The 21968-nt window shown below is 41.4% G+C and overlaps 1 protein-coding gene across 3 annotated transcripts in view; it reads left to right on the top strand.

Moving 5' to 3' along the window:
• The window catches only part of stau2 (staufen double-stranded RNA binding protein 2), a 412795-nt gene that overhangs the window by 155302 nt on the left and 235525 nt on the right, over nucleotides 1-21968 (top strand). The window lies entirely within an intron of this gene.

The following is a 21968-nucleotide window of genomic DNA, read 5'->3' as shown; positions in this document are numbered from 1 at the left end:
TTTCTGTATCTGCCGCCTAATGACTGAGCTATGTCATTTCCTGGGACATGCCACAGGGCATTTCCTGTGGGACGGGATTCGTTCCCAGGGATTCGAATAAAGAACCATCTCTTTTTCTTTACTATAGTGGCCTCGATAACGGGTACCAGTTCTCAAAACGGGATTCGAGTCCATGGAATCGGTTCTTTTCTTATCGAACAACCGGGAGAACCGGTTTCGAACATCATCCCTACCTGCTTGTTTCATATTACTTTCAACACGAGTAACTTTGCAATAAGCCATTTAAAAAAACACTGAACGATAAGCACATTAAATCATGCCATAATCTGGTTTCATCCTTACATTTTTCATCCTAGAATCATTGTTGTTGACCAATATAATAGAATCAAACCCACCAGCATGTTGTCTTTTCCTGATTAAATCTCTACACATGCGTCATTCAGCAATGAAAACCAAAATCAGAAAAATGTCACCAGTGTTTTTGTGTTTTAAACAAAGGAGCTAATTTTTCCTCTTAATGACAATGAACATAAAACAGCAGGTCACAATATATTAATCTTATTGAGGACAATCCCCAACCAGCCATTACTCTCATCCTGCCCAGCTGGCACTTAAGGGCAACTGCCCTTTTTTTGGAATTTTGACTATTGTTCACAATCCTTATGAGAGACAAGAAGACAAAAGTTTTTTTTTTTTCGCATCCTAACATATAGTAATCGGCTCGTTCCTGGTGGTTAGCAATGCAGCTAATGGGAACAATCCATTCTACCTCTAAATCACTTTAAAAATGCATTCAAAAACCGTCAACAATACTTAATTTACATTCCGTAACCTGCAAGCTCTAGCAACGTTGTTATTGTAAGAGCGCACACCAAGGAAATATTTTTCTAGCATATTAACACATCGGTGTGCTACGGTATTAGCCGTAAAAGCTAACTACGGAAAGAGATGCTAGCTTCTACATCAGCACGAAACGCGTTTGAGTTTGTAATGCACAACACTGCGATAGAACACCAATTTGTACTGACTGAAAAACATGAACAATCATATTACAGTATCTGTAAAGTACTAGCCCACATTTCATGTTTTGTTTGTACATAGTTAGCTCGGCAGCGTATGCACTGTAGTGTACGGTGAGGTGCTGCATGTATCATGATCAATAGTGACTCACTCGATAGACAATTGTCCGTATGGTCCAGCTGGCCAGGGATGTTTCCAGTTGATTTGGGTAAACAATCCATTAATTTGGCTGCAAATCTGGCTCAAAGTTTCAGATTTGCAGCGTGGCCATGTCACACTCTCTCGGCTTCCGTCTGCTCCAACGTTTCAGCCTCTTCTTCGTGCTCGCTTCTATAAGCAGCATTTCATCCCCCGTATATTTTGCTTAAAAAAGATAAGGTTGTGATTCCTCGTTTGTCCAAACATAGACATCTTTGTTGTCTATCACCAAGTCTGCCATCAATAGAAAACACTCGCGTTTGATTATGGGAGTAGGAACAAATTTGTTGCAGGAAGTTGGAAGTACGGTGCTATGGAAATGGAAATAAATGTTCCGAAGAATTAGTTAGTAATGACCGAAATACGGTAAATATTGTACATGTTACATATTGTTATGATCGTGTCTGTTATTACATTATATATAGATTTGCAGCGCGTATATAAAACATAGATGGAGGGTTTTGAAGGCATCAAAGGTGACTCCCATTAGCCGCATCTTTCAAGCGTTGTTTATCATCTTTAAAATCCTAAAAAAAAAAAAAGACTTGTGTTATTGTCTCTCATAATGATTGTGGCAAAATGTCTTCAAGGGCAGAGAGGTTCAGATATTTTTCTCAGGTTATGTGGCATAGATGGTGTAATTATTTTTTGGAAAGTATTATTCTGCCTATATTTATGTTCTTTACTGGCAATACTTGTTTTCAGTGAGATAATCAAAGACTTTATTAGAGCAGATGGTATTACCTTCCTGGTGAAATATTCTGTGTATTTTTTACCTTGTAACCAAATCCTCTTTGTGTTACCATGTTCCCTCTGAGTAATACTATTGTTAAGTTTTCATATTTGGAAGTGATACACTATGTGTCACCATTAGTCAGCCATTATGAAAGCCCTGGGGTAATTTTATTGGGGGCTCTGATTTCTCCTGAGCCAAGCATGGAAGGAGGGCCCCGACACTGATTACAGTACTTGCTCAAGGGCGTTTTAATCTCATATTCAAAACCGAAAGCACATCAAGCTAGTAGAAAAAAATGAATGCCCTCAGTTCTGACACTCTTGATTAAAATGAGCAACGAAAGGTCTCTCTTTTATGCTGGTTTTGGTTTACCAAGCTGTTTGTGGGTAAAGTTGTTTGTAACATTCATAATGTTTAATTTTCCATTGCTAATGACTTTAATGATAGCATAGATGTTTCCACATGAAAGTTGGAAGTTCACTTGTTCAATATACGTAACTGTGTTCTCACGAGAATGTAAGAAGTTGTTGGAAAAAATAATGCACTGTCACTTCAATGGACACGGTTTCTCAGATGACCTCCCCCTTCTTTGTTGAAACCATTTTTTGGAATAATGCATTGGAACCTTGATTTATAGTCCATCGGAAAATTATTCACAGTGCTAGGTCTGGGCGATATGGATTAAAAATAAAATCCCCGATTTTTTTCACCCAAAAATTGTATTTCCAATTTTTTTATTTCATACTTTTTAAAGAACCCCTTTGAATACAAATGAGATAATTTAAATCAAGTTTTTATTTTATTTGATCAAAAACTAGTATATAGAAATGCATCTTACTTTTAGCAAAATTCTAATTTGAATAATGTTCTTTTTAGACCAGATACAGTCGCGATCAAAAGTTTACATGCTGTCTTGAGTTTCCAATCATTTCTAGGACTCTTATTTTTTTGTGAGAGAGATTGGAGCACATACTTGTTGGTCACAAAAAACATTCATGAAGTTTGGTTCTCTTATGAATTTATTATGGGTCTACTGAAAATGTGACCAAATCTGCTGGGTCAAAAGTATACATACAGCAATGTTAATACTTGCTTACATGTCCCTTGGCAAGTTTCACTGCAATAAGGCACTTTTGGTAGCCATCCACAAGCTTCTGGTTGAATTGTTGACCACTCCTCTGGACAAAATTGGTGCAATTCAGCAAAATTTGTTGGTTTTCTGACATGGACTTGTTTCTTCAGAATTGTCCGCACGTTTAAGTTAGGACTTTGGGAAGGCCATTCTAAAACCTTAATTCTAGCCTGATTTAGCCATTCCTTTACCACTTTTGACGTGTGTTTGGGGTCATTGTCCTGTTGGAACACCCAACTGCGCCCAAGACCCAACCTCCGAGTTGATGAATTTAGGTTGTCCTGAAGAATTTGGAGGTAATCCTCCTTTTTCATTGTTCCATTTACTCTCTGTGAAGCACAAGTTCCATTGGCAGCAAAAAAGGCCCAGACCATAATACTACCACCACCATGCTTGACAGTAGGAATGGTGTTCCTGGGATTAAAGGCCTCACCTTTTCTCCTCCAAACATATTGCTGGGTATTGTGGCCAAACAACTCAATTATTGTTCCATCTGATCACAGAACTTTCCTCCAGAAGGTCTTATCTTAGTCCATGTGATGTCCGATGAAACAAAAATTTAGCTGTTTGGCCACAATACCCAGCAATATGTTTGGAGGAGAAAAGGTAAGGCCTTTAATCCCAGAAAAAATGTGTGTATATATGTACATGTATATGTTTGTATGTATGTATGTAAATATATATATATATATCCATCCATCCATCCATCCATCTTCTTCCGCTTATCGCGGGGCAGCAGCCTAAGCATGGAAGCCCAGACTTTCCTCTCCCCAGCCACTTCGTCCAGCTCCTCCCGGGGGATCCCGAGGCGTTCCCAGGCCAGCCGGGAGACATAGTCTTCCCAACGTGTCCTGGGTCTTCCCCGTGGCCTCCTACCGGTTGGACGTGCCCTAAACACCTCCCGAGGGAGGCGTTCGGGTGGCATCCTGACCAGATGCCCGAACCACCTCATGTGGCTCCTCTCGATGTGGAGGAGCAGCTGCTTTACTTTGAGCTCCCCCCGGATAGCAGAGCTTCTCACCCTATCTCTAAGGGAGAGCCCCGCCACCCGGCGGAGGAAACTCATTTCGGCCGCCTGTACCCGTGATCTTGTCCTTTCGGTCATAACCCAAAGCTCATGACCATAGGTGAGGATGGGAACGTAGATCGACCGGTAAATTGAGAGCTTTGCCTTCCGGCTCAGCTCCTTCTTCACCACAACGGATCGATACAGCGTCCGCATTACTGAAGACACCGCACCGATCCGCCTGTTGACCTCACGATCCACTCTTCCCCCACTCGTGAACAAGACTCCTAGGTACTTGAACTCCTCCACTTGGGGCAGAGTCTCCTCCCCAACCCGGAGATGGCACTCCACCCTTTTCCGGGCGAGAACCATGGACTCGGACTTGGAGGTGCTGATTTTCATCCCAGTCGCTTCACACTCTTCTGCGAACCGATCCAGCGAGAGCTGAAGATCCTGGCCGGATGAAGCCATCAGGACCACATCATCCGCAAAAAGCAGAGACCTAATCCTGCAGCCACCAAACCGGATCCCCTCAACGCCTTGACTGCGCCTACAAATTCTGTCCATAAAAGTTATGAACAGAATCGGTGACAAAGGGCAGCCTTGGCGGAGTCCAACCCTCACTGGAAACGTGTCCGACTTACTGCCGGCAATGCGGACCAAGCTCTGACACTGATCATACAGGGAGCGGACCGCCACAATCAGACAGTCCGATACCCCATACTCTCTGAGCACTCCCCACAGGACCTCCCGAGGGACACGGTCGAATGCCTTCTCCAAGTCCACAAAGCACATGTAGACTGGTTGGGCAAACTCCCATGCACCCTCAAGGATCCTGCCGAGAGTATAGAGCTGGTCCACAGTTCCACGACCAGAACGAAAACCACACTGTTCCTCCTGAATCCGAGGTTCGACTATCCAGCGTAGCCTCCTCTCCAGTACACCCGAATAAACCTTACCGGGAAGGCTGAGGAGTGTGATCCCACGATAGTTGGAACACACCCTCCGGTTCCCCTTCTTAAAGAGAGGAACCACCCCCCCGGTCTGCCAATCCAGAGGTACCGCCCCCGATGTCCACGCGATGCTGCAGAGTCTTGTCAACCAAGACAGCCCCGCAGCATCCAGAACCTTAAGGAACTCCGGGCGGATCTCATCCACCCCCGGGGCCTTGCCACCGAGGAGCTTTTTAACTACCTCAGCAACCTCAGCCCCAGAAATAGGAGAGCCCACCACAGATTCCCCAGGCACTGCTTCCTCATAGGAAGACGTGTTGGTGGGATTGAGGAGGTCTTCGAAGTATTCCCTCCACCGATCCACAACATTCGCAGTCGAGGTCAGCAGAACACCATCCGCACCATACACTGTGTTGACAGTGCACTGCTTCACCCTCCTGAGGCGGCGGATGGTGGTCCAGAATCGCTTCGAAGCCGTCCGGAAGTCGTTTTCCATGGCTTCTCCAAACTCCTCCCATGTCCGAGTTTTTGCCTCGGCGACCGCCGAAGCCGCACACCGCTTGGCCTGTCGGTACCTGTCCGCTGCCTCCGGAGTCCTATGAGCCAAAAGAACCCGATAGGACTCCTTCTTCAGCTTGACGGCATCCCTCACCGCCGGTGTCCACCAATGGGTTCTAGGATTACCGCCACGACAGGCACCAACTACCTTGCGGCCACAGCTCCAATCAGCCGCCTCGACAATAGAGGCGCGGAACATGGTCCACTCGGACTCAATGTCCAGCACCTCCCTCGTGACATGTTCAAAGTTCTTCCGGAGGTGGGAATTGAAACTCTCTCTGACAGGAGACTCTGCCAGACGTTCCCAGCAGACCCTCACAATGCGTTTGGGCCTGCCAGGTCTGTCCGGCATCCTCCCCCACCATCGCAGCCAACTCACCACCAGGTGGTGATCGGTAGAAAGCTCCGCCCCTCTCTTCACCCGAGTGTCCAAAACATGAGGCCGCAAATCTGATGACACAACTACAAAGTCGATCATGGAACTGCGGCCTAGGGTGTCCTGGTGCCAAGTGCACATATGGACACCCTTATGTTTGAACATGGTGTTCGTTATGGACAATCTGTGACGAGCACAAAAGTCCAAAAACAAAACACCACTCGGGTTCAGATCCGGGCGGCCATTCTTCCCAATCACGCCTCTCCAGGTTTCACTGTCGTTGCCAACATGAGCCTTGAAGTCACCCAGTAGGACAAGGGAATCACCCGGGGGAGCACTTTCCAGTACTCCCTCGAGCGCATCCAAAAAGGGTGGGTACTCTGAACTGCTGTTTTGTGCGTAAGCACAAACAACAGTCAGGACCCGTTCCCCCACCCGAAGGCGGAGGGAGGCTACCCTCTCGCCCACCGGGTTGAACTCCAACGTGCAGGCTTTGAGCCGGGGGGAAACAAGAATTGCCACCCCAGCTCGTCGCCTCTCACTGCGTGCAACGCCAGTGTAGAAGAGAGTCCATCCCCTCTCGAGTGAACTGGTTCCAGAGCCCTTGCTGTGCGTCGAGGTGAGTCCGACTATATCTAGCCGGAACTTCTCTACCTCGCGCACTAGCTCAGGCTCCTTCCCCCCCAGCGAGGTGACGTTCCACGTCCCAAGAGCTAGCTTCTGTAGCCGAGGATCGGACCGCCAAGTGCCCTGCCTTCGGCTGCCGCCCAGCTCACAATGCACCCGACCTCTACGGCCCCTCCCATGAGTGGTGAACCCATTGGAGGGGTGACCCACGTTGCCTCTTCGGGCTGTGCCCGGCCGGGCCACCAGGCGCTCGCCATAGTGCCCCAACTCCGGGCTTGGCTCCAGAGGGGGGCCCCGGTGACCCGCGTCCGGGCGAGGGAAATCTGAGTCTTTGTTGTTTCATTCCCATAGAAGTCTTCGAGCTGTTCTTTGTCTGATCCCTCACCTAGGACCTGTTTGTCTTGGGAGACCCTACCAGGGGGCATGAAATCCCCCGGACAACATAGCTCCTAGGATCATTGGGACACGCAAACTCCTCTACCACTGTAAGGTGGCAGCTCAGAGAGGAGTATATATATATATATATATATATATATATATATATATATATATATATATATATATATATATATATATATATATATATATATATATATATATATATATATATATATATATTGTGTGTGTGTGTGTGTATTTTTATATGTATATATATATATATATATATATATATATATATAGTGTGTGTGTGTGTGTATTTTTATATGTATATATAATGTATATATATATAGTGTGTGTGTGTGTGTATTTTTTTATATATATATATATATATATATATATATATATATATATATATATATATATATATATATATATATATATATATATATATATATATATATATATATATATATATATATAAGCAATCATGGAGTTGATTATGCTCACTTGTTTATTTTAGTAGTCTTTCATTTTAATCACCCCAACAAGCAATGTCATGAGAAAATGTTCGCTCTCATATCGCTGAACATCTACTGTACTTTCCTCTATAGTGTTAGATGCATCTATCAGGAGACCTTGTTCCAGAAAACCATTTTTTTGTTTTTTTACTTAACATGGGCTTTTTTTATGTCACATCATTATGTATTTTGTGCATTAGCGGTTGCGTGAGACAGAAGGGAAGAAAAGCAATTAATGATAAACGCAGTATGAAGTATGAGGAGAGAAGGGAGGGAAAACAAGTACATGTCTGGCAGGAGATTGGAAGATTATGCAGCTGGAGGAAGAGCAAGTTTGTCCAAGTTTCTGTGTCACTCTTGCTCTCAAAGGCAGCAGCGTCTCATTTACACTGCCCTGGCTCTATTGCTTTGTGTTGATGTTTATGTATGATTGTAGTGAAAGCCTCCAACTTTTTACATGTGTGCTCGCTAGTTGTAATTGGCATGCACAGAAAGCTGTTAGTCATGTATTTTTCATTCTTTTTTTTTTTTCATTTTTCTTTCTTTCCTCTGATCCACTGCATGATACCAAGTTTGGATACGTATGTTTTTTATCCAAATCTGCATTTACTTAAAAGCTAATCCATTTTTATCCTGCACATTGCTCAAAGAGATTGGCAAATGTTGTATCACATTCCTCCAGCATATTTGGAGTTCTCCAGCATCCTGAATTTATTTTTATTTTGAAGCAAAAAAAATGGATTAGGTCAGTTGTGTGCGTGTGTATCTTCCATAGCAGTGGTTCTCAAATGGTTTGGCTGTGGTACTTATCATCTCTTAATGACAAACTGCAACTTTTTCCATGTAAATTTCTCAAGTATTTTATACTTAACTAAGGGACAGTGCAGTTTGGACTTGTGATAGTGAAAAATAACACTGTGCCACAACACAAACAAGCTAAATGAACATTTTAAGAATAATCTTTTATTTACCAAATTAAACAAAATTACTTTATCAAAAAATGCAATGGTTTCATATTTCAGCAGGCTCATAACCAGTTCAAACCAAAATCTAACCAGTTGTTTCTTTTCCCATTTTTTACATTTCCTGATATTTTCATGAAAATCTGCCCATATATTTGAGTTACAGAGGTACCTCAACTTACTAGCACATTGCGTTCCACAACTGAGACGCCACCTTTATAACATGTAACATGCGTTTTAAAAAGAAGACCAAACTTTTAGACAGATAGTGTTTGGAAAAATAATTACAATAGCATGTACTACAAACAACTACAGTTGTTTAATTTATTAATATTGTTCAGCATTAGGGGACCAGGCTAATACAGTGTCATTCGAGCTGCTTCTATGTCCACGTTTCCGTCCAGCGTTGCCAAGTCTGCTTATTAGCCGCTTATTATAAACTACCTGTTTTCATAGAGGTGGTTGCTTGTATCTCTCGTGACATCTGGCAACACTGTTTCCATCGGGTAACAGGAGGGACTAGAAAATCGCTGTTTACAGATGTATTTGAGTGACAGACCAGAGGAGTCAGCGCAACATGTGTGCCTGTGTACCAAAAGTAGTGCTCGACCTTCCAGTTTGTTGAATCAGGACTCGACAGGACAAATTATAACAGCATTTGCAGCCTCTCAATATTTTTTTAGATAAATGTTAACCGTTTGGATGTTTATGGCTGCTGCAGACTCGACGAGTAGGCTGTTAACTGCTATTACTTTTTTTTAATGCTTCGTTTTTCTGATTTGGTCTTCTGCTTCCCCTCCTCCACACTAACATTCTTAGTTAGTTCCAGTGCATACTTGCCAACCTTGAGACCTCCAATATCGGGAGGTGGGGGTGGGGCGCGTGGTTGGGGTCGTGGTTAAGAGGAGAGTATATTTACAGCTAGAATTCACCAACTCAAGTATTTCATATATATATATATATATATATATATATATATATATATATATATATATATATATATATATATATATGTATATATGTATATGTATATATGTATATATATATATATATATATAAATACTTGACTTTCAGTCATTCTAGATACACACACACACACTATATATATATATATATATATATATATATATATATATATATATATATATATATATATATATATATATATATATATATATATATATATATATTTATTTATTTATTTATTTTATTATATATATAAATAAAAGAAATACTTGAATTTTAGTGTTCATTTATTTACACATATACACGCACACACACAACACTCATCTACTCATTGTTGTACTTGAAAGTACAATGCTTCAAGGGTTGAATTGTCCATCCTCTTTCTATTATCTGTCACTATTGTTCTAGCCATGCTGAACACCCTCTCTGATGATGCATTGCTGTGTGGCATGCAGAAAAGTGCTTTCATCAAATGCACGAGAGTGTGGAATCTTCCATCTCTTCCTAGCATGGCCCAAAACCGGTCAATCCTTGCTTCCTGGGGAAGATCTTCCCTGGCAAGCACTTGGTACTCCAGTACTTGTACCCGGAGGCTGGTCAGGTCCAATCGCAGCTGCGGCAGACTTTTTTTGGGGGGGGCGTGGCCTCCAGCTCCGGCTGAATACCGGGAGTTTGTCGGGAGAAAATCTCTGTCGGGAGGTTGTCGGGAGAGGCGCTGAATATCGGGATTATCCCGCTAAAAACGGGAGGGTTGGCAAGTATGGTTCCAGTGGTTTGGGGGCAGGATTGTGTCGATCTTTGAGCGGTGCTCAAACGGGAAAGTCAACTGGAGAATAAAAACTTCAAGCATGTGAAATGTCTGCGAGAATGCACAAATATTTTTAAATATACATTTTTGTCAAAATACCACTTTTTTAATGAAATATCCCCAAAAACGATCTAAACAAAATTTGTTGAACGCTCTCCTGAGCCGCAGGTACTCGCTGATCTTCTTGCCTAAACACCTCACTGAGTTGCAGGACAGGGAGACAATCAGAGGCACCGAAACAAGCTCACTAGTTAGCATAGTTAGCATCATCGAGCGAGCGCACTTGTCGTCTGCGTTTACTCTCCGAGCCCCAACTTGACGGCTGTCTACTTTTCTGCTAATCATATTTGGATGATTACAATCTGAACACTGTTAGTCTGAGCCAGTTGTAGTTCGAGAGGATTTATTAGTAGCCAGCGAGAAGGTATATTTTTTATGTGACCGATTGTAGGTCACAACACCGTAAGTATATATTACCCAAAGGGCCGTGGCAACAGGTTATAGTTGCCAAATAGGAAACGTTTTTTGAGTTCTTTCCATGCGCAATAAATTTACATTACTTTTTCGCTAATAACAATGTGAATAAATTATCTACTAAAAAAAACAAAAAATTCTGCGGTACATTACATGTGACATGTAAGTGTCAAAAAGACAGCCCAAAGAGGTTGGTAGATGAGAATAAATATGAAGGTAAACTATACCGGAAATGCACCCAAATGCAGGAAATGTAGTCTTGATTTTCTAAATTTTCTTTTGGGGCTTCCGTGGCGACATTACGTACATACAGTTTTCCTAGTTTCTTCTAAGAGTGCTCACATGCCTGAAATTTAAGTTAGTTTTTTGTGTAGACAATGCAGGAAAACAATTTGTAACAATATATTAACTCTTCATTGCCCAAAGAGTTTTTTTTATTGTGTAAATGAAGTAGAAACAGCAACGTGTTCTTTATTCTGCACAACCCTGTGACAAATGTTACTTCAACCAAAGGTAAAAAATGCTCGTAACTCAAGGTATGCACACAACTCGAAGCATAACAAAAAACTGAGACAGCTCATATCTCAAATTACTAGTAAATTAAGGTGCTCAAAAGTTGAGATACCACTGTACTTCAAATATACACACAGCACTCTCTGCAGTTGAGTAAATAAAATAATTGTTACTTCCCATGTTTTCAATTTTAAAGTACCTATTTTCACGAATACTGTGTGCATCAAGTAAAAATAATATTGTGGTTAAATTAATATTCAGGAGTAGTTCAGGTAATCTACACTGGAGTCCACATTGGAAAGGAAAGAATGTACTGGTAGTTTTGCTTGCCACAACAAAAACAGCTTCCGGATGAAATGTCACCTTGTCATTTCCCTGAGTAATTGAATGACCGTATCTCTCATTTCTCATTATGACTGTTCGAAGGATCAAAGACTCCAAAATGCTTGAATGTATTGGTGTGTGTGTGTGTGTGTGTGTGTGTGTGTGTGTGTGTGTGTGTGTGTGTGTGTGTGTGTGTGTGTGTGTGTGTGTGTGTGTGTCTGTGTGTGTGTGTGTGTGTGTGTGTGTGTGTGTGTGTGTGTGTGTGTGTGTGTGTGTGTGTGTGTGTGTGTGTGTGTGTGTGTGTGTGTGTGTGTGTGTGGGTGGTTTCATTTGTATCATGAAATACTAACGTTAATAAACATACAGCTAATGCCCTTTAAAGTCAACTCACTTCTAAATGCTGCGATATCTTTTAAAGTGAGTCATACACTACTAAACTTTATACTCACAGACGTCATCAAAAAATTACAATAATGTTTTTTTTAATTATCTTTCCTCACCCAGTTTCCACACCCTCCCCACAGGTGTCTTGGCCAGATTCCCGCTCTGTGGTAATAACACAAATAATAATTGATAACACATACAGCGCACGCAGAGCCAGCTAGCCTTGCCTTGCCGTTCTCATGCGCATGATTTTGCCATCTGTACGTGTGCTGTCCGGTGTTCTTGGCTTGCTCGCTTGCGTTTAAGCCCTTGCTTTCCCACGTTGTAGATTAGGGTCTCTCACAGGCCTCCCCTTCTCTATCCCCTCTACGCTCTGTAGTTTCCTCTCTCTTTCCCCCCGTTCAGTCTCCTTTTTTTGTCCTCCGTGTTATCCCTCTGTCTCTTCCTCTCTGCACCTGTACTCCGTGCTCCAGCCCCAGCTGCTCCCATCTCGGCTCGACACCGTTGGCAAGAGCCCATATTGCACTTGGCATGTCCTCAGAGAACCCGGGGCCGTTATTGACGTGCAAAGGCCAGGCAGTCCCCCGCCCAGAGAAGGCTCCTGCGGCCAGGAGGAGCTGAGAGCAGATGGATGAGAAGGATGTCTTTGGGCTTGGGAAGGACCGCCTGCCATTCTGAGAGGAACATTTTCTTAGGTCTGCTATAATGGAGATTTAGAAAATAAATGTAGAGATGGTTAGATTTTATTAATTTTTTTACAGTCACTTATTAGTAAATAAACAATATCATAGTCTTATTAACACAGAGTTAAGTCGACAACCCCTTAAGTCAAGAAAAAGTGAATGTTGACCAAGTCACGTGACGTCAATTTATATAGTTTGCCGACCAAATATTTTTGAAAAAACCTGTCCATTTATCTCGACAAGTGTTGTAGTGTCAACATTTTCTTTATTGCTAAATCAGGGTACACAAAAATGTTCCCCCTTTCGATCAAAGGCAGCAAGCGCCCAATTATCTTATGATTTATAAGATTCCATCCATCCATCCATCCATCGGGGGGGTGCCGGAGCCTATCTCAGCTGCATTCGGGCGGAAGGCGGGGTACACCCTGGACAAGTCGCCACCTCATCGCAGGGCCAACACAGATAGACAGACAACATTCATACTCACATCCATACACTAGGGCCAATTTAGTGTTGCCAATAAACCTATCCCCAGGTGCAATGTTTTTGGAGGTGGGAGGAAGCCGGAGTACCCGGAGGGAACCCACACAAATTTATAAGATTGTCTTATAAAATTGTCTTGTGGTCTAAGGTGTCTTAAGAGTGAATTAATCCTGATATTTGGCCCCAAAATGGGCCAAGGCCGACAAACTCTTCATATCTGTGGAACGCAGATACCTCGCAAGTCATTACTCCGTGAATTGTGACTTGGTACATAAAGTAGCCAATCAGGAAGCTAAAAAGCTACTTGATTGAGAATGTTCTCACCACTAGTAGATTATAAAGTCCATGTTCACGCTGTCTTTATGATTTTTTCCAGGCATGTTTTCTTTTAGTTTTTAATTTACCAAGATCACCACAATTCCCTCCTCTCCTATGTCCTCTTCTATATTGCCTGTTTTTCCACTCACTGCTATTCTGATTTGTTGTTATGAAGCTTCTTCTTGGATTTTGTGAGATCACTAGCTGTGGGTAATAATGTGAATTTTAGTATCGATGAGATATGGAGAGTATCGCTGAAAACATATACCGATATCAAGACTTTTTGACTTGAAACGTCATGATCATTTAATAATGTTGTGTATTTGCCTCTAGTTAGTTGCCTTGCGATGAGCTGGCCACTTGTCCAGGGTGTACACCGCCTTCCGCCCGAATGCAGCTGGGATAGGCTCCAGCATCCCACGTAACCCAGAGAGGGACAAGTGGTCGAACAAGGATGGATGGATAGTTGATTATGCATAGGAGAACAAAGAAAAAATATGTTCTGCAAAATATATATATATATAACAGCATAAAACTATTTAATACAATGTAATATTATATACATTATTTTTTTTTCTGTGGGAAAAAAGTCACTTTTGCAAAATAACAAAAGTAACAATGTAAAAAAACATATAACCAAAACCACTAAAATGACACAAAATATATTTGTGAATAACACTTTTTGTACTGACAGACTAGAGAGACACTGGAGTCACATAAACTCTGAGGAAAATTAAGTAATTTGCTTTAAGTATAAAAGAGAAACTACAACAAAAGTATCAAAGTATTGATCCAATACCAATACCCACCTTGGTATCGATATGCCCACGCGTTTAGATTACGTTTGTTCACGTGAGATTTAGGTCTTGGAGGACTAGAGTCTGGCTCCTTGGTGGGACAGAATCGTAGTGTGTGCTGTTCTTTGTTATTATCGTTGCACACCCCACACACATAAAGATAAAAACTGCTCAATGCCTGATTTTTTGTCTTAACATGTGGGGTTATGTAACAGATAAAAAATATCTTAAGATTTAAAGAATCTTGGTGTTTACCTTAAGTAGTTTGAAACAGCAACAAAACTACTCTCTAGTCACACATCATACAAAATGTGCACTCAGTGACTAGTGTTTAGTGCAAAGTAACCGCTTATGTCAAAACTGAAAGGTTCCACTCTACAACACAATTATCTTACCTAATATTAGCTTTAAAATTAATCAACTAGTTCTAGGGTTGTAACTGTGTATTGTAGTTTACGTCCAAAAAAAGACTTAAAAATGCCGTAGTGTGTAAAATGAAGTGGTAGGAATGTTCAGGATAAACACACTTACAGTAATAGAACACAATCATAATGTTACATTTTCTAATTATATGTATTACCTTATATTTATTACCACAAACATGTATTTCAAGTGCAAAGAATAGTGCAGGAACAATATTTCAGGCAACTATTTAAAAGAACTTACAGTTGATTGTCTTTAAAGTGACAATGTAAACATCCCGTTTCTGAACATTTACTTTCTGAGAAACGGTGTCCTCCACAGTGGACATGTTTATATCAGTTTGGAAAATGCAGTTTCCCAGAAAAGTTAACTAACTATTTAACTTAGATTAATGTTAAAGCCTCACAAACGGATGTTTGGCTTTGCTGGCTTCAAATATATTTTCTGGTTGGCGGTTTATAAGATGGCGACTTGTCCAGTGTGTACACTGCCAGTCTTCCTCCCAAGTGCAGCTGGATAGGCTCCAGCCCCCTCGTGAGAGAGTAGAAAATGGATGGATGGATTGGGGATTTGCCAAGTAGCTTTTTAGTTTACTTGTATTACCCGCAGTGTACAGTTTTTCTATGGGGACTTTTCTCCGTGCGCTGCGCTGTGACCAGCTGGCTCTGTGTCGCCTTGGAAACATTTGAGACGAAAGTGGCGCACTTTTGCTTTGCAGAATGCAGAATTTCTTACCTCTACCGAAGATGTTATGTTTTCGCCAGGGTTTGTTTATGTCTTTGTTAACAACATAACTCAAAGTCAATCAATGAAAGTTAACTTATAGAGCCCTTAATCACAAATGTCTCAAAGGGCTGCACAAGCCACAACAACATCCTTGGCTCGGATCCCACATCAGGGCAAGAAAAAACTCAACCCAATGGGAACAACGAGAAACCTTGGAAGGGACAGCAGATGTGGGAATCCACCCCCCGGGTGACCGGTGCAATGGATGTCGAGTGGATACAGTAAATAATGTGAGAGTCCAGTCCATAGTGGGGCCAGCAAATAAAACTGAAATAGTTCTGGATATAATTTTATGAATTTTTCAGGAAATATCCAAAAAACAATTCCTCTCATCTACTACAAACACACTTCACTTCCTGCTTAAGGCGTTTCACGCCGCTACCTTGTCGGCCTCACGAAGATTATTCTGGAAATGTACTTTATTTTCAAACCTGACCAAGCGCCAGAAAAAAACTACACGTCAAGTTTTTGTTTGACACCGTCACACGTAATGACATTATTGTGAAGACTTTGAAACCGTAGTATCGCGGTTTCTACAATACCGTTACACCCCTAACTAGTTTGTATTCCGAAGGAGAACGCGAACAGCTATGTAATTATTTATGAGCTTCCTCCCTGCAGTCGACTGCTGTGGAATATTAACATTATGCTGCCAGGTGTTCCATAGCTTCTGTACTGTACATGAGCGAAAACGTACACGTGGAAAATAGAGCTGTCTACATAGTGTGAAAAGATACTGCTGGAATGATTGTTTCTTTTGAGTCCAAATTCCTCCAATGTTAAAGTATTTTTCTGAATAAGTATGTGAGTCAGCCACATACTGTGGGTTGTACGTTCTAATGAATATTAGTGTATATACTGGCAGAGAAGAAATAAACGGATAGAAGAACGTTGGATTCCTCCCAACTTGTTTCCCACTATTTCTCTTCGCTTGCCGTGATCCCATCCCCCCCTTGATCCAGGAGGGGGTATCACCACATGGACTTGCAGACCGCTCTGTCACGGTAGTGACAGCTCAGTCGCACTCTGTCAGGACCCAATGAAAGAGAAGAAAATCTATGTTGAGGGCCATAAGAAAGAGGAGAGGATATATGTGTCCTTGCTCTTTGTTTGGCAACTGTAAACTGATATATAATAGCATGACATTAGTCAGGTGATTGGCTGACAGGGTATTGTGGAGTAGTTGACCTTCATGTGAATGTGGATGACCTTTTAATTAGACAATGGTATTAAAACGTTTACTTTTTCTTGTAATGTTCAAGCTTCTTCTGTGCTTGTCATGGGTCGTGGGTTTTAGAGTTACATAGAGTTTCACTGTGTAGGCAGGGGAGCAAGTTAGAGAAAGCTGCATTTATCGCACCCAAAAAATACTGTGGAGGTAAACATGCTTTTATTTTGAAAGCACAAAACAGCATCATGTGACTCCTTTCTCCAGCTCTGAATGTGGGCATGGGAGAGACAGAAAGCAGGCTGGATGGCGACACTAGCAAACGGTCTGTTGATAACAGTGCCATGAATATTGCTTGTTTATATTGTCTCGCCATTTGTTTATATTCTTACAGTATTTATCTTAATTCTGGGATGTTCACTTGTCCATTATTTAATTGATAACTTTGTCAATGATCCCAAGTAACATAAATACTAGCTTAAATGTTTTGGCATCCCCTTCCAGATAGCAAAATGCCACCACAAAAAAACAATGAAACGGAAGCAGTACTTACTTTGTTATTTAAATAAGAGTCAGTGTAACAATTACACAAAGACAACACCTAACTATGCTCAACCATGTATAAACATGTATGACATATTCTATATGACGTGTAAGTAACAGTAGAATCATAGTACATAGGGTAGTGAGGCAGTTGAAGTAATGAAAGGTGGACTGAGAAAGCTGAGATGAGGTCATGAATGAGTGAAATATATATATTAGCCTATTATTAATTTTTAAACAAACAATTTTAACATGAAAATAACTCAAAGTCAGGGACAAGAAGGGAGTGTCAGGTGGAGCTTCAGAATGTAATAAGAAAGGAGAACAGCTGACTACTGATGTTAAGTTGATTTTTTAAGATGCATTTAATTTAATATGATAGTTATTTAATCATTTTTACAGTACTATAGGGGTTTGGGTTATGTTTTTGAGTCAAATGTTAATACAGTACATTACTATATTTAATGTTGTCTGTTGTAAATACATTATTGCCAGGCAGAAACGTCAAGGGTTTTAGGCAGGTAGTCAGATGCCTAATTCGTATTTTTTTGTCAAATCCAATATTTTTATGCGGCTGTTCACATCTAAAAATATATGTAGATGTGTGTGTGTTAGGGTTATTCGGTATACTAATAAAGTACCGCAATACTAATTGATTGAAATCGGTACTATACTGGCTTTGAAAAGTACCGCTACCGTTCTTTCATCTAAGACTACAGAGCCGAGGTGCATGATGTTTAGTGTGTCAAAACGCACACACAAAGTGCATACAAGCAATAACATCGTGGTGGGGAAGAATGGCAAAAAAATGACAATTCTACTGGGGCAGCACGGTGGTACAGGGGTTAGTCCATGTACCTCACAATACAAAGGTCCTGGGTTCCATCCTGGGCTCGGATCTTTCTGTGTGGAGTTTGCATGTTCTCCCCGTGACTGCGTGGGTTCCCTCCGGGTATTCCGGCTTCCTCCCACCTCCAAAAATATGCACGTGGGGATAGGTTGATTGACAACACTAAATTGGCCCTAGTGTGTGAATCTGAGTGTGAATGTTGTCTGTCTATCTGTGTTGGCCCTGCGATGAGGTGGTGACTTGTCCAGGGTGTACCCCGCCTTCCGCCCGAAGCAGCTGAGATAGGCTTCAGCACCCCCTGCGACCCAGAACGGGACAAGCGGTAGAAAATGGATGGATGGATGGACAATTCTACTGGTTAATAAAGAGTGTGCGTGAAACGCAATATGGAGGTATTTGGGTTTCAAAACTAACGGTAAAGGTGACGTTTTAAACAAGGAAGCGCCGCGCTTCAAGTGTTGCTTTAAACACGCCTCGCCAAATGTGGCGATTAGTATTACCACCTTTGCTTCAAACTTAGGTAAACATTTAAATAATAAGCATTCAGATCTGCACAAGGAGTTATAAAGAGTGACAGGTAATAAAGTAGTTGTCCCACCTGCCCTGCTGTTCGCTCCGGTGCAGACATTAGTAGAGGAGCACAGGGAAGACGTTCCCTTCAGTTCACTTTACCCCGCAATGGGTCTGCTAAGATCCGCTTTGCAGGACACAACCGGACCCACTCAGCCAACACCTTCCAATTCTCACAAACACACATACTGTACGCTACTCTCATAAGTTTACAGCTTCTCTGTTATGCCAACAGCTCCTCTGTTATGCCAAATATTAGCGGAGTTAAGACCGCCCATCTAACTTCATGAAAATGGCTGAATTTGGTAACCAATCGTTACAATTTGTGTTTTATCTCTTAATAGATGTGTTTTACTTGCTCCATGGCTTATCTGGGTACGTTTATCCATAGTTTTGTTTTTAGTACTTACTAATAATTGTATTTTTCTTCAACCATAAATCTTGAAGCAATTAATATAATGCAAATAAAGCTTTTTTTTATTATATTCAAATCTGATTATGGCAGACTATATGTAATATAGAAAATTGTAAATTGTTCTTTGAATGCAACAAGAAAAACATGATGTGTTTAATGCCCTTTAATTTATATTCTAACCTTCTAAAATTGTTCTTTGAGTGAATATTAGTGAATAGGAAACGTATGTTTATTGTATTGCAAGATTTTCTGTTGAAATAAAGCCAAAACTTTTTCGTAGTCCCCTTTATTTGGAAAAGTATCCATATACATTTTGGTACCGGTCCCAAATTTTTGGTATCGGTACAACTCTAGTATGTACAGTATATACATGTATATGTGTATGTGTATGTATACAAAACCCAAAACAAGTTAAGTTGGCACGTTGTGTAAATCGTAAATAAAAACAGAATACAATGATTTGCAAATCCTTATCAACCTATATTCAATTGAATAGACTGCAAAGACAAGGTACTTAAAGGCCTACTGAAATGATTTTTTTAAATTTAAACGGGAATAGCAGATCCATTCTATGTGTCATACTTGATCATTTCGCGATATTGCCATATTTTTGCTGAAAGGATTTAGTAGAGAAAATCGACGATAAAGTTCGCAACTTTTGCTCGCTGATAAAAAAAAAGCCTTGCCTGTACCGGAAGTAGCGTGACGTCACAGGAGCTAGGATTCCTCACAATTCCCCGTTGTTTACAATGGAGCGAGAGAGATTCGGACCGAGAAAGTGATAATTACCCCATTAATTTGAGCGAGGATGAAAGATTTGTAAATGAGGAACGTTAAAGTGAATGACTTGAGAGGCAGCGATGGACGTATCTTTTTTCGCTCTGACCGTAACTTAGGGACAAGCTGGCTCATTGGATTCCACACTCTCCTTTTGCTATTGTAGATCACAGATTTGTATTTTAAACCACCTCGGATACTATATCCTCTTGAAAATGAGAGTCGAGAACGCGAATTGGACATTCAGTGCCTTTTATCTCCACGACAATACATTGGCGAAATGCTTTAGCTACGAGCTAACGTGATAGCATCTTGCTTTAACTGCATATAGAAACAAAATAAATAAACCCCTGACGGGAAGTATAGATAGAAAATCAACAATACTATTAAACCGTGGACATGTAAATACACGGTTAATGCTTTCCAGGCTGGCGAAGGTTAACAATGCTGTGCTAACGACGCCATTGAAGCTAACTTAGCAACCAGACTGCACAGAGCTATGCTAAAAACATTAGCTCTCCACCTACGCCAGCCAGCCCTCATTTGCTCATCAACACCCGTGCTCACCTGCGTTCCAGCGATCGGCAGAAGGACGAAGGACTTCACCCGATGCGTTTGGCGGCCCGGAGACGTAGGAAGTCAAGGTGAAGTCGGCGGCTAACGCGGCTAGCGCGGCTAGCGCTCCAACAAAGTCCTCCTGGTTGTGTTGCTGTAGTCCGCTGCTAATACACTGATCCCACCTACAACTGTCTTCTTTGCAGCCTTCATTGTTCATTAAAAAAATTGCAAAAGATGTCCAGAATACTGTGGAATTATGAAATGAAAACAGAGCTTTTTGTATAGGATTCTACGGGGTACCATAACTTCCGTTACTCGGACTTCGTCACGCGCATACGTCATCATACCGCGATGTTTCAGCCGGATATTTCCCGGGAATTTTAAAATGTCACTTTATAAGTTAACCCGGCCGTATTGGCATGTGTTGCAATGTTAAGATTTCATCATTGATATATAAACTATCAGACTGCGTGGTCGGTAGTAGTGGCTTTCAGTAGGCCTTTAATGTTCGAACTGGAAAACTGTTATTTTTTGCAAATATTAGCTCATTTGGAATTTGATGCCTGCAAAATGTTTCAAAAAAGCTGGTATAAGTGGCAAAAAGACTGAGACAATCGAGGAATGCTCATCAAACACTTATTTGGAACATCCCACAGGTGTACAGGCTAATTGGGAATGGGTGGGTACCATGATTGGGTATAAAAGCAGCTTCCATGAAATTCCCAGTCATTCACAAACAAGGATGTGGCGAGGGTCACCACTTTGTCAACAAATGCCTGAGCAAATTGCCGAACAGTTTAAGAACAGCATTTCTCAACGAGCTATTGCAAGGAATTTAGGAATTTCACCATCTACGGAGCGTAATATCATCAAAAGGTTCAGAGAATCTGAAGAAATCACTGCACGTAAGCAGAACGGCCGTGATCTTCAATCCCTCAGGTGGTACTGTATCAAAAACCGACATCAATGTATAAAGAATATCACCACATGGGTTCAGGATCACTTCAGAAAACCACTGTCAGTAACTACAGTTTGTCGCTACATCTGTAAGTGCCAGTTAAAACTCTACTATGCAAAGCGGAAGTCATTTATCAACAACAATGAAAAACGCTTTGCTGGGCTCGAGCTCATCTAAGATGGACTGATGCAAAGTGGAAAAGTGTTCTGTGGTCTGACGAGTCCACATTTAAAATTGTTTTTGTAAACTTTGGACGTCATGTCCTATGGCCCAAAGAGGAAAATAACCACTTATAGGCGCAAAGTTGAAAAGCCAGCATCTGTGATGGTATAGGGGTGTATTAGTGCCCAAGGCATGGTTAACTTACACATACAGGTTTTGGAGCAACATATGTTGTCATCCAAGCAAGGTATTTTTTCATGGACGCCCTTGCTTATTTCAGCAACACAATGCCGAGCCACATTCTTTACGTGTTACAACGTTGCTTCGTAGTAAAAGAGTGCGGGTACTAGACTGGCCTGGCTGTAGTCCAGACCTGTCTCCCATTGAAAATGTGTGGCGCATTATGAAGCGTCAAATACGACAACGGAGACTCCGGACTATTGAACAACTTAAGCTGTACATCAAGCAAGAATGGGAAAAAAATTTACCTGAAATGCTTCAAAAATTAGTCTCCTCAGTTCCCAAACGTTTACTTAGTGTT

Source organism: Entelurus aequoreus, linkage group LG15, assembly GCF_033978785.1.
Source record: "Entelurus aequoreus isolate RoL-2023_Sb linkage group LG15, RoL_Eaeq_v1.1, whole genome shotgun sequence".
Lineage (NCBI taxonomy): Eukaryota > Metazoa > Chordata > Actinopteri > Syngnathiformes > Syngnathidae > Entelurus > Entelurus aequoreus.
The sequence above is the reverse complement of the archived record's forward strand: the minus strand, read 5'-3'. Positions and strand labels throughout refer to the sequence as shown.